Genomic DNA, 11,645 nt, shown 5'->3' with positions numbered 1-11,645 from the left:
GATCCCAGGGATCAAGTATTCATATGACAATATAAACACAATGAAAACAATATAAATGTTGTTTACTCAGTTGACATTAACTTTAAACATTCAAGACCATGTTAACATAATAACATTTATCGTAGTTTGAGTGATAGATTTAAATAATCACTGCAGTAAATATGCTAAGCAATTAAAATATCTGTTCACATTTATAACCCACATAACACCTCAAACATCTAAACATAAACTAACTCAACTCATAAATTATGTTTTGATAAGACGAATGAGCTTGAACAAGTTGAAATAGATGTCAAATCTTTGTTTGAAAGAAAAAAAATGATTTTGCTATAGCTAGATTTCCATCAAAAAAGTGAGTTGCCCATTATGTAGACCCATTAGCGGATAGAATGCAAAAATGGATTTCTAGTGTTTGAACAAGTTTTCTGAAGCAAAAAGGTAATATGCTTAATCAATCTATTTTTCTTGAAAAAATGACAAAATGTGTTAACCTGCACAAATCCAGTCAGTAATTTTAGCTTCATTACGCTACTTTAAAAAAATTGTTAGTTTTATTTCTAAACTATAGTATTGTTATACAGGGTGTTTCAAAATGAATAGCGGGGTTTTAACATGTTATAATATTTATTACACCAAACTTACAGCCACAAATGACATATCAAATGAAAGAGAAACTCAAACAGTGTTACATAATAGCCTACAAGTGTTCAATGTGAGCACCATTCGTCACTCGTCAAGACGATATGCGAGTTCTTCCCAAAATTTGATGAGTGTCTCATTAGTAATTGCTGCAACAGCTGTTTCAATCCTGTTCCTTAATTCGGGAAGGTCGGCTGGCAGTGGAGGCACATACACACGGTCCTTAATAAACCCCCAAAGATAGAAATCACACGGCGTTAGGTCGGGTGACCGTGGAGTCCACGGGAAACAAGCCCTGTTACATTAGGCCCCTTACGGCCAATCCAGCTGTCGGGTACAGTTAGGTTAACACTAGAAAGACGGAAGCGGTCATTTTGACCGCAAACGATTTTCAAATGCTCATATTTGCTGCGTTTAATTTTCAAACTCTTTTTCCTTCATTGACTTTTCCTAACTATTTATTAAGATTTTACAACAGTAATTTTTTTCCTTTTAGGATTATTATTATAGTCGCTATAAATGCTTATACCTAGAAAGACTGACTACGGTCATTTTGACCGCTAAGTGAACCTTTCTTTATGCATCCGTTTTCCTCTTTTTTCGCTTATCAGTTGTGTGTACTATGGACTATTGTTAATTGCCAGGGTGAGTAATGTTCTTTTGAGCTTGAGTAGTACCTGTTGGTCAGGTTTAATTCTTTGAACTGTTAGGAAAATGCGAAACACCTGCTGGTTGCATGGTTTCAGTTTTCTGCTATCTGCACAGGGGGCAAAGTTGGGAAAGGTAAATTTGAAAAGCATGTGACTGGACACGTGAAATTACTTTGGGTCTAAAAAGAAGTAAATATAAACAGGTAAATTACAAAAATGTTTGCTGGAATTGTTTTGTGCACCAAAACATGTGCTTTGCTTGAAGCATTGACGTTTATTTTCTTCGGTGATAATGAAATGCTCAGTCACATAATTATCTTCATGATGTCGAGATGAACCGTTGACAGGCAAAACTTATAGGAACTCCTGAAACTGTTGCAGATTTATATCTAAAACAGATTATGGTTTGAATGAACAGTCTGACTTATCTGAAGAGAAATATATTTCTAGCGATGAGAATAGTTTGCTTTCATGAGATTATTGCGAATATTTTTCGGAGCCTAGATTTGCAGAAAAGGATTGTTCTTCTGAGTTAGAATGAGAAGAAACCTTGCTAATAAAAACTGATGCTCAAAATTTAAAAAGTAGTGAAAGAAAGAGTGAAAAGGGTCCGACCCCGAAAAAAAGGAGAAAATTTCAAAAACAGAACTCCTATTTCTTCAATTTCCGCCAAGTCATCCCCACTGATCAATTTTGCTGCATATAAAAAAGTAAGTACCTCAGGAAAAAGATTAAAATAGTGTGAAATTAAATTATGCGGAACTAAAACTACGAGCATTTGTTCTAACTTCCAAACAAAAAACTGTTAATGACTAATATACAGGTGACGTGATAACATAAGTATTTCGAAATACTGTAAAAGATAGTAATGTACGGTATCTTGCGATATTAAGATATTTTTTAAATCAAACACATGCATGATTGATTATAGTACTTGTTAGTTATTACATGCTAAGAAAATTTCCTCTTTTTTGTACAAATTTCCTCTTTCTCAATGCCAATTGTGTAAAGCATGTGTATTTCACTTGATCGAACGTAAAATAAAAAAAAGCTATCTGAAACTTATTTGCAGACTATATTAGGATTAAATTGTTAAATTAAACTTTGATATTATGAAACAAATCTTTTCAATGGCTGAAAATCCCGAAAGGAGGAAATTTCGAAAGGAGGAAATTTCTATGTTAAGCCATTTTAAGCCAGGCGGCGCATGGCGGTCAAAGTGACCGCTGCTCGTCTTTCTTTTCATTTGGTATACGCAAAACGCCGTCTTTCTAGTGTTAAGCCAATCGCGTACCTCATTATGCCAGCCAGGCGGCGCACCATCTTGCTGAAAGATGAAATTTTCTGTAAAACACAAAACACTTTCTGTTCTTCAGTTGCCATCTTTGCTACAAGCGCATTCTAGCGGATTGTAGCAGAAACATTCCACGCGCATGCGCACTGATGCCAACAAACAAAACACTGTTCGAGTTTCTCTTTCATTTGATATATCACTTGTGAATGTTAGTTTGGTGTAATAAATATTACAACATGTTAAAACCCTGATTGAACACCCTGTATTATGTATAAAATATATTTTTGTTCCCAACTGTATCGGATGATAAATAACTGATCAAAAGCATCAAAAGTTTATGAAAGTTGTGTTTTTTTTTTTTTTTTACAAATGTCTAGTGAAATTTGAAACAGGGTTATTTTGTGTTCACATTATTATAATCTAGTAATAAAAATTAGAAATGGTGATATTTTTTAGAAGCATTATGTAGAAAACTAAAATCCATAAATAAATTGCCGATCTGTTGAAAAGTCTATGTATTTTCACAGAGGGATCAAGTATCCCCTGAAGAGATCATTTATCCCTTGATGTGGGGATACATGATCCCTTTATGAAATTTTTAAAAAAAATTATTTTACCAAAACTACCCGTTTAATTTCAACTAAAAAAATACTGTCAGATACAGGAAAAAATTACCTTTGTTCACGTACTTTTGAAAAAAAATGATAATTTGCAGCAGAGAAAGAAATTGAAAACTAAAGTGGGGATCAAGTATCCCCAGTCTTCCTTACCTTGCTTAATCATTCAAAAAAGAAAAAAAAAGAAAAGAAATTAATAATACAAGGCCTCTTTTTTTTTTCAACTTCCGATCGTGCCGATAGATGGCAGAGCGAGCATCGGCCAGCAATGCACAGCAGTCGACTGCGCACCTCTCCCAATACAACCTCACTCGTTTTCGGGCGTCCGACGCCATTACCAGTTTATCTAGCGACACATAAACATGGCTACCATGATAGGATCTCCCGCCAAGTGTGAGTTGCGAAGTGTCATTCACTTCTTGCAAGCTAAAGGGTTATCCGCAGCAGAAATTCACCGTAGAATGAAACGAGTATACGGTGAAAACATTATGAGTGACAGTGCAGGATTGGTATAGGAAATTTAAAGATGGAACGAAGACCTCGTTGATCAAGTTGACCAAACTGTAAGAAGTAATCGGAGGTTTACCATTATGGACCTATCTGATCGGTTTCCTGAGATTTCAAGGTCAGCCCTATACACCATCGTACGGTTACAAGTGAGGTGACAAGTTAGGCTGCAAAAAACGCCGTGAAAACCCATCTCAAATCACTGGCGGTAAACTTCTATGAAGAAGGTATTAAGAAGCTTGTACCCAGGTATGAAAAAGGCCTCAATTTAAATGGCGATTATGTTGAAATGTAACTAATAATGTACCTCACTTTTGATAATAAATTTATTTAATTACTCTCACTAGTTTTATTTTTATACCACACCGGAAGTTGTTAAAAAAACAGCCCACGTAAAAATATGAAACTGTCATCAAATTACGCAATTAAAGTAAAAAGATTGCACGTAGACATTTTTTAGTCATCAAATTAAAGAAAAAGGGAAACAGATAAATTACAATATTAAATCATAATGGGAATATTTTTATACTTAAATAAAATTTACGAATTGAAAAGTTTGCATTTTTCATAAAAGCTATAACAGTGACATAACTTTTTTGCTGAAAAAAGAAACAGCCATGAACAGAGCAAGGGTCTCAATACGCAGCTACAATAAACAAACTCGATATTATACCAAATTAATAATAACTGAATACATATATTGTTTGATCTGATGTTTGCACACATAATATTGAACAATTCGATTGTTTAATCTTTTATGAAGCACTATGAACAAGTTCAAATTAAATTTTTCAATTTAGCAATAACTTTCTGAAATTAAAAAAAAAATTGCATAACAGAAAATCCTCGAAACTTTTTATAATATATTACTAAAAATATGATGAAAACAAAAATAACTTATTCATTGATTTTATAAAATTACATAAAAATAGTTACTTACAATAGAAAAAATCGATCGCTATAAATGATGCAAAAAATATGGCGCATTATGAAATATAGGTGAAAGAAGTATGAGAAATACAACATTAAATGATTCCTTGAGCAAATTAAATAATCGCAAAATATTTTAAAAAATGCTTGAAACGACGAGGGAAGGGTAAGGATCACCCACTGATTTTGGAGCAACTCGCAACATTTAACTTCAGCCTCATTTTTTTAGTAATCTACTTCAGCACTTCCGAAGAAAAAATTCAAAAGTCTCTTTGATTTCCGAATTATGTCACCATTCAAAGCGTCTTTAATCAATTTTTTACATTAATGCTCCAAATTCTTCCTAAATAATAGATTAAGTTTGAAATTCGTTTTTCTAATTTTATGAATGGTGTTAGTTTTAAACAACTCGGAAGTACAACAAGAATTTTATTTCAGAAATAGATGGAGGGGGGGGGGGGGGGCACCAGGGTTGGCCGAATTGGACCCAATTGGGTTGGACCCAATGGGATTTTTTGAAAAAACGCATTTAAAAAAAACCATTATTTTGCCCACTTTTGGGTTTTTTTAATTTTCTGAGAATTTTTTTTAAAAAAAATAATTAATTTAAATACTTTCACAATTTAAACTTCTTTCTTATTTGTTCTTCACTGCAGACAATGAACATAAAAAATGAATTTTGAATTTGAATAGTATTTCTTAACTCTTAACGGCATTAAAAAAATACTTCAAAGATTTTAAATAAATGTATTTAACTTTTTTTCATTAACTGGTCAATAAATAACTCAAATTATCTCGACCAAGTCCTGTCACGTCTGATTTTTTCAATATGTGTACAGAGGAAATGAATCTAGTAAAAGGCTTTCATGTGAATTATTTTCTGCTAACCAACACATCACAAATCTCGAATAAACACAAGGTATATTTTTTTAGAAATAAACAGATTTTTCAAACGGTCAACAGAAAACAGAACAGGCAAAGTATTTTCATTATCTTACGAAAAAGTTGAATATTTCTAACTCTGTACACAGAAATAGAAAAACAGGAAGCATAAAATTCAAAGAAATGTCTTGATTAAGCTGGAATTCAGTAAAAAGGGATTTAAACTATTTGAGGTTCTACAGTAGTTTTGCATAACAAAATGAAATACAATGAAATAAAATGCGAAAAAAAAAAAACGCAGTAATTAAAAACCAACAATAGATTTTATCACTCGAGAAGTAACTTTGCCTTAACTGTTGGTAATAATGAAAATTCAAAAACCTGAAACTTCACCATACTTAAGTTTTTTCGTCTTTCATACTTTTCTTCAGAAAATGCTGAATTTTAACTAGTTTTCCAGCTTTTTTCCCCTGAAGACAATTTTTGCACTTTGTCCATATACTTACGCTACAATATGCTACAAGTACCCCACATTTTCCCTAAAAAGACAAAAAAAAACACATTTCTTTTAAAAAACCCAACTTTAGTTGGTTTTTTTGGGGTTTTATTTAAAAAAAACTCAAAAAACCCTGGGTCAATGGGTTTTTTTAAAAAAAACCCGGGTTTTTGCCAACCCTGGTAGGCACGCAAATGCTCTCGGAAATACAAAAATTAGTCGTAAAAAATCGAGTTCAAAACAATCATAAACATTGAGCAGAAAAACCCTTTTAAAACTTGCACCCAAGTTTGTTTTGAAATGCAGCGGCAGATTTAAAATATATGTAAAGTTACAATTTCGCGAGAGGCCCCATAACCATAGGGGAACCGTAGGAATTACCAAAATGTTAACGATAAATGTTTTACAACTTCCGTGAAAGAGAAATAGGGCCCAAAAATGTTTTTCGACGGGCCCCAAACTTGTAACTCCCCCAAAGTGATACAGAAAAGACTGCATTACTCTGATTCATATTACAAATATCGAAAAATTAAAAAATGACTGTCGGTTCAACAGGAATTTTTTTAAAAAAATGATACGAAAACTGGTTTTGCCATCTCATATTTGTTTCCAAGTTGGTCTCTGATTCAGCAACATATCACCAAATGATCGCCAGTCTGAGAAGCTTTATTAGATTTGCATTGAAATATGTAATTAATAGCCACAAAAAAAAGAGTAAATAGGCTTTTTAGAACACCCGATCGAAAACAAAAAGGGAAGTGCAGAACTGGAACGTACGCACACCCCACATGCGAAATTTTAACCTTTTACAGCTTACGATTTTTGAGTTATGACTTATGAGAAATACATACATCCAACCGCAAAAAAAAACGCAATAATTAACTTGTTTGCTACCTGAATGCAGTATTAAAAACTATTTCAGGAGTGACTAAAATAGAAACTCATACTGAAATTTATGTAAACAATTTTATATGAAAACAATAACTCCCTTTACTTTGTATTAAAAAATAAAACAGTAAAGGTCCTTTTTTTTTTTTTTTTGCGAAAACATCGGCCAATTCCACCGGCTTTTTGATGTTTTTTAAGGCCGATGTTTCCTGCAAGCTAGCATCGGCCGCCGATGCCGATGGCTAAATTATTGAACCATTGGCGTTGATGCATCGGTCGAGTCCTATCATAGACTACCCTTGGTAAAATTCATGGAACAGGTAAGCATCTGGAAGGTAAAGATTCACACAAGCCTCTAACCTTAAAACCTCACTCCATCGTTCACTTATCCACAGGAATCTGATAAGAATATATATCAGAATGCTTTTAGCATTATTTTTAGAACCAAGCAAAAATAAGCTTTTGAATATTTCAAAAATGATAACTACGTAAAACACTTGGACTTTGTGTGCACCTAGTGTGTGCTACGTCAAAGTACTCTGTCTTACGTGAAGTACGTCACTCTCCTAAGAAAATTTTTCAAAATTGAAAGCCTAAAAACGTACTTCTACACTATGTTTAGTGACATAAAGAGAAGTATTCTGGGGCTTTCCTAGGAGCTTTTTCGACATCACGGCTTCAAAAAAGTATAGGGAAAGTGATGAGAGATTCAGGAACTCTCCTTTCTCAATAAAAATTTTAGATTCAGTTTATCCTAGTTTAGACTTGCTTTTCCATATGAGATTCTGAGACTAAAGTACTCCCTAGCGATAATTTGCTATAGACGACGGAAATCTCCTGCCTACTTACAGCATTTAGTTGAATCTGTCACAACCAGCTGAGTGCATGGCGAATGTTACGGTTGTCTTTTACCGATTGGGCCAACACAATACAGGATATCGGCCTCTCGTATTTGTCGCACAATTTATTAAGGAAACTAGAAATTAGAGTGTCCTATAATTACAGATGCTTTTTAGTTTACAAATAATATTCAAGGTCGAGAAACACAGTTACAAATGTAAATACGAAATTGTGCTTCCATTACAGACACATGGTTTTCCATCGCAAGTATCAAGTTATTCCTGTGTCGAAAGATATTGGCTTCCAGTTTCGTATAATCTTGGTTCCCCATGTTGCATACGTTTTGCAATAGATTTAAGTTTGCACTAACCGAGGGTCACTCAATGACAGTGATTTTATTCATGTTGAAGAGAAAATTTGTTGAGTTGGGATTAGTGATGTAAAATACCCGGGCATTTATTTCTAGGGGTAAATACCCAGGGTATATATCCGGGTAAACACCCAAAATGGGTATTTATTTCAAAAATTTATATTCAACTAAAATACTTTTCAGCATATATTCCACCAACCATATACAAAACAATAAATTTTTGCCCAAAAATTGTATTTTGATCACATATTTAAAGAATTATTGTGTGAAACAACTTAGCAATCTAATATGATATTCACATTAAATGTGTTGGATATGCCCATTCAATGTTGATAGCCAAATTTCAGAAATAAAAAGCCATTCTATAAAAAGTAAAAAAGCTTAACTAGTTACAAAAAAAAGCAAACATCAATTTTTTAAGGTCCTAGTCTTTTATAACCTAGTAATATGTCCCTCCATGACATCAAAATATAACGAAATGTCAATAAAAATAGTTGAAATCAGTTTTCATCATGAAGTACCAGGGAGCAAATGCAAATGAGCAAGGCAACAGAAAACAATATTTTGATTTATTTATTTTTGCTTATAATGTGAAAACTATTTCTATATTTGTCACGTTATCACTTAAACAGCAATAAAATAACTAAATAACATCATAGTCTTAATAACTTCTCAGTTTATTCTTCCAAACATCCCTCACGTTTTTTTTTTTTTTTCATTTTGGATATGACTAGCCTAGATTGTGATTTTGAAATCCTGAAGTTCATCATTGAATTGCTTATACTTCTCCAATTATGACATTGAAAAGAAAGATTCTTTGGTTCACGATATGTTTCTTTTATAATTTCATCAAGTCTTTCAATAAAAAATATTATGAACTGTGTAATACATATGTATATATCAGTCTGACCAATTATTTCATATTAAGATTTTTTAAAATAAAATTCCCATTCACTTTTTGCATTTTTTTTGTAAAATACAGTGAAACCTGTGTAAGTTGACCGCTTGCGGTGCAGTACTTTGGTGGTCAACTTAGACAGGTGGTCAACTTATAGAGGGTACAGGGTAGTACTGAAAACTTTTTTTTGTCATTTCTTGCCCCATGCATTCATTTTTTAACTAATTGGAATATTTTAAACTCACTTTCATTGTTTAACATTACTTCAAAACAATAAGAAAAAATATTATTTAAATATTTTTAGAGATTACCAGAATGATGTGTAAGGTATCATACAAATTTAAAATTTCTGTAAAGCGATCAAAAAAAAAAAATTGTCTCATTGCTTATGAAAATCTACTTACTTGAAATTAACAATTCCTAAAAATTCATAACAAGTTAAAAGTGACTCAAATTCTTCATTTGATTTTTTCTTGTACATTTGTAACCGTGGTAATCTACTTATCAACAAAATAACTCCTTATTCAAGTTAGGCGCATTACTTAAGAATAGCCCAATGTTTTTCGATGGAAACATAAATATTTATAGGTTTTTTCTTAAATGTCTATTTGCTTATTTGACGCATAACTGAATAAACTTTTAGTACAATCTAGTGCTTTTGCCAAGTGGTCAACTTACAAAGGGTTTTTTTACAACACTCCAAACCAAAGCTGGTGTATATTAGTAGTCAAGATAGACAGGTGGTCAAGTTACAGAGGTTTTCCTCCATTATGTAGGATAGGACTAATTCCGTTCCTGACAAAAGTGGTCAACTTAGACAGGTGGTCAACTTACAAAGGTGGTCAACTTTAAAGGTTTTACTGTACCCAGTTTTTGGGTATTTACCCAGGCCTTGGGTAAATACCCAAAAAATATTTACCTACCCGCTGGGTATTTACCCGATCCACATCACTAGTTGGGATGCATCAGTAGGCGCGTATGATTTAAGGCGTGAACAAAAAAGTTTTTTTTTTTGTCAACAGGCGAGATGGAGGATAAAGTAATGACTTTCAGATACTTTTGAATTCAATAGACAAGCATTTTTTGCATGAACTCTGATGACTATCAGTCCAAATATTAGAGGGCCATTTTATTCTGATGCAGGATTAGCTGGGATTCCCATCCAGTGTACTTCAGAAAGACAAAGCACCTGCTCATGTGCCTAACACATCAAATATATAATACCAATGTGATGAACTGCCTATCGCTTAGTCCAGATAAAAATCCAATGGAAAATGTGTGGGAACATCTAGCAAGAAAATTATATGAAAATGGAAACCAATAATTTTCGGCCCAGGACCTTAAAGGAGCGATAGACCAAGCATGAAATCAAAATAAACTCCCCCCTCCCCCACAGGTAATGCAAAATACTTTCGATGGTAAACCACGTGTTTTAAGTAATTAAGGGTAACAGAATCACAAGTTCATATTAACATTTAACTGTGTTTCTCAATCTTAAATATTGTGAAATCAAAGAGCAAAATGAGCTCCTACGGGAAAACAAGGGAGGCAACCGCCCTCTCACTTCCAAGAGTCAAGGATCCTGCCCCCCCCCCCCCTAACTTTTCAGGGTGAAAAATTAGCAATTGATTGAGAAGTGTTTTTTATCGAGTGAATTGATTTTTTTTTCACAGAAATAAAGACAAAAAAGTACAAATAAATGGACTTTTCTTATGCTAATTGATAGGAATGCAACTTTAAATTGGAAGTTTACTGTTTCAGTCCAGCCTGATTTCTAAGGCCACATTCCATACTTTTACAGATACTTTAATCGGCAAAGTCGGCTAACATCTAAACTATCGCTAATTTTACCAAAAAAAAAAAAAAAAAATCAGCTTCAGGATGCCCCCGTCCCTGACACTCTTCACTTCTGACCCCCCCTCCCACAATTTTTTGGCGAACCACTTGCCTCTGTGCTAAAAAGTGTCAAAATCATGGGATACCCTATTTTCTGTTTTTCTAAATAAATTCAACAAATGTTCATTTCAACAAAAAAAATTTTACCTACTACTTTGGGCAAAACAGAACAATGTTTCAAAGAATATATCCAATATCAGGGGAGGAGGGGGAGCTAGGTTTTCTATAAAACTAAATCGTCCCAAAAGAATAGCAAAGATTTTTATCAAGTAAAACAGACAACCTGGTTGGCGATATTGGGCTGCTACATTTGCAATTTATTTCCCTTTTAATAGTTTATCAGAAAACGAAAACAAATTCGACGGGGAATATTACCTTAAACTTAATTAATTGGTAAATTTGAAAAAAAAAAACTGACTTTACTGACTAAATTCTGCAAAAATTGACTTATAGTGACCAATTTTTAAAATACTGACTTTGACTGACCCGTTTTATGACCTGGACACATGCATCTTTTATACTGTCATATTTAATTAATACTTCGTTCATGAAGAAGTGTTATTGTTGAACTCGACAAAAGTCACACAATTTTAATTAAAAGATACGTAAATGATAAAAAAAAAATACATACAAGTCGGAACACCATTATGCATCTTTTATACTGTCATATTTAATTAATACTTCGTTCATGAAGAAGTGTTATTGTTGAACTCGACAAAAGTCACACAATTTTAATTA

Source organism: Uloborus diversus, unplaced genomic scaffold (genome assembly GCF_026930045.1).
Source record: "Uloborus diversus isolate 005 unplaced genomic scaffold, Udiv.v.3.1 scaffold_65, whole genome shotgun sequence".
NCBI lineage: Eukaryota > Metazoa > Arthropoda > Arachnida > Araneae > Uloboridae > Uloborus > Uloborus diversus.
This window is presented reverse-complemented; position numbering follows the sequence as displayed.